The following is a 2,788-nucleotide window of genomic DNA, read 5'->3' as shown; positions in this document are numbered from 1 at the left end:
CCCCCCAAACAACATCCTCACTCTGCACACATGACAGTTTGAGTCAAACTACAATCATTTTACAGGGACGATACAACAGTATATTCAAGCCTGCCTGGTACATTACTGCAGCAGACTCATGCAAACGTGATTTTTTTTGTTTATTTGCCCCCAATACAGATTAATAAAACACTACCGTTTCCAGAGAAAACTCCAGGGTAAAGAGACTAATAAAACTATTTTTTATTTGCATCTCAAATGCCGTCTTTGTCAGTACTCCGTCACGTTGTCAGTGCGGTAATAATGGTGGGTTTCATAAAAGATGACAAACAGAAGCCGTCACAGGCAACAATATAAGGGCCACTCATGACCTCGCTCTTCAAACTCCATTCTTCTTCCCTCCCTTTCAGTCTATCTCTGACCCTTACATGGCATGCAAAATGGCTCTGATCCTCCCAAAAAAGAAGATTAACTAACCCCTGACAGAGACGTAATCGCTCTGAAAACATTGACTATTATCATTTCAACATGCTGCTTCTAAACAGAGGAAAATGCCTCTCTGGTATGCTTAATTGCAGTGTGGGACACACAATGCTTCTTTAGGTATGCTAAATGGAAAGCCTTGGCTACTGAAGGCATTCCACCATTGTAAATGTAAAACAATGGACCTTTATAGATTTGTGCTTGGCATAGAGCTCAAAAATTCAAGTAAACTTCAAAAATACATTTTCAAAGGAATTTGTTTTAGATTGCTTTGTTTTGATACCACACAGGGTTTACGTATTTTTCAGATTTGTGACTATATGTCTGAACCTTAAGTTTGCATGAAGACTGACTCACGAGTACTAGAGCCATTTTCTCAKTGAAGTATAATTGGTCACATTGTTGCCTATGAATGTTGTCATGAGATAACATTCCGATCATTTGACCTCTTACTTTTWGCTCATTTAATTACTTATCTGTGTTCTGCACAAGGCTTGAAACTGTGCTGCTGTTTGTGCAGCTTTTGGTTTTTGTCATTGCTTTTGGTTGCAGAATTTTTCCACAAGTCAGAAATAATTTCCCCGAGTTCCTCGTGCATTTATTCGTGGTGTTTTGTTTGTATTATTTCCGAGCCTTGCTCTTGTTAAGGGTGATGCGTATGGCCCACAGTTCATTGCACTTCTGCAAGCAGTTTTAAACAAACTTTGAGCACAGTGTTAAAACCGACCTAAAGTCAATGAGTGACTAGAGTCGAGAAGGAATTTGTGTGACASAAAATGCAAAGAGCAACGAGGCACAGCCCCGCATTTTAAAACCAGAGAGACTGTATCTGTAATCATGCTGGCAAATATCTTACACTGGAATTTTCCATGAATGAAACAGGCTTGCTCTGTGTCCACATACATMCTTTTGTCCATCAGATTGTGCCCGTGATTATCCCGTCATGTCTCAGCCACACACTGTTGACGCTGTTCCGTGATGCAACCCGTCTTTCAAATTATTTTTAGCATAAAGTCCAGGCACAGGAATTGGTAATCCAAGGAGTGACATCTGGCCTTCAGGGCTTATGTGATTAGCAGAGAGCCTTGCCCCTAATAGCCCAGCGGACGTTCTTCATTACCTCTCCGACTATAGCAGCAGACATAAAGTGTGCAGGCGTGCCTCCTTAAAGGAGGAAAAATAAAACTATCCTAATGATTCTTCAGAACACAGATGTGTAAATATCACGACTGAGATKTAAATCTATTAACTGGTACAGGAAGCACGGAGAAGCTATTGGAGGAGCTGTGCTAAATCAGTTACAGTAGAACACTGGCCAGGCATTCAGTAAGCCCTTATCCTCTGGTATAAAACACAGCTTCAATCCCACTGCATTAAGGCTAAGACCAGATGACCAGAGAGATAACTAGTGTGTCAAAGCCCAACTAGGCCAAGCAAAATATATAAATATACATCTGAAAGGGGGAAGAAGATAGGTCAGTTTTATTGTAAATAAAACAAATTATAAMGAAGTTCCACAATAAAATTGACAATAATCATAGCTTGGAAGTATAAATCTTAAATTTAAAGTCTGAAATCAACAAGTTCCMAACTCACAAAGCAGTTTTATCAACAAGAAACTCAATTTAAAGAATATTTGAGTATTGTTAATTTGTGTTGCGAATCTTTTGATGAACTATAAAGCCTAAATGTGAGCTAGTGTTCACGCAGGTCAGACTTCTTGTTTAGAAATAAACTTGAGTTTAATRCAAATCTGTAGCATTTTGTCCACAAACATATGTGCCAGATAATTTTTTTGTGTGTGTGCTGTAATAATCGTATCAATGTTACACTGATGCCTGAGAAGAGAGAGATAAAGAAAGTGACTATTTTTGGGCAGTTGTTTGCTTGGAGAAGCTTTTGCTTATTCTGAGGCAGTTCGTTCCCAGGAGTTCAGAGTACAGCCTTGTTGCTGTTTTGCTTTTGTTTTCTTGTTTTCAGGATCTGTGGTTGTGCAGGAGTTCAGTGCCCCTCTTCTGTTTTTTTAGTTACTTGAATGGTTTTTTTATTTTATTTTTAACTTTCCTTAAGGTTATAATTGTGTACAAATAATTGCTTGAGCAGGGTTGTTTATGGGTGTTGGAAAATTATAATAATTCCCTGAAACTGGTATTTGTTAGCCTATTTTTACGCGTTGAATTACATAACTTTTTTTTAGTTCTCTCATATGTTCTGTGAAATGGTATGCTTTTAGTATTTACTCAGCCTGTTTATAAACCTGCAGATGGGAACAGTGGGGAAATGACATTTCCTCTGCATGACCCAATAGTTTGCATTAGTACCACTG

The 2,788-nt window shown here is 38.5% G+C and overlaps 1 protein-coding gene across 1 annotated transcript in view; it reads left to right on the top strand.

Moving 5' to 3' along the window:
- The window catches only part of hipk2 (homeodomain interacting protein kinase 2), an 83,090-nt gene that overhangs the window by 15,683 nt on the left and 64,619 nt on the right, over window positions 1–2,788 (top strand). The window lies entirely within an intron of this gene.

Source organism: Austrofundulus limnaeus, unplaced genomic scaffold (assembly GCF_001266775.1).
Source record: "Austrofundulus limnaeus strain Quisiro unplaced genomic scaffold, Austrofundulus_limnaeus-1.0 Scaffold147, whole genome shotgun sequence".
Classification (NCBI taxonomy): Eukaryota; Metazoa; Chordata; class Actinopteri; order Cyprinodontiformes; family Rivulidae; genus Austrofundulus; species Austrofundulus limnaeus.
The sequence above is the reverse complement of the archived record's forward strand: the minus strand, read 5'-3'. Positions and strand labels throughout refer to the sequence as shown.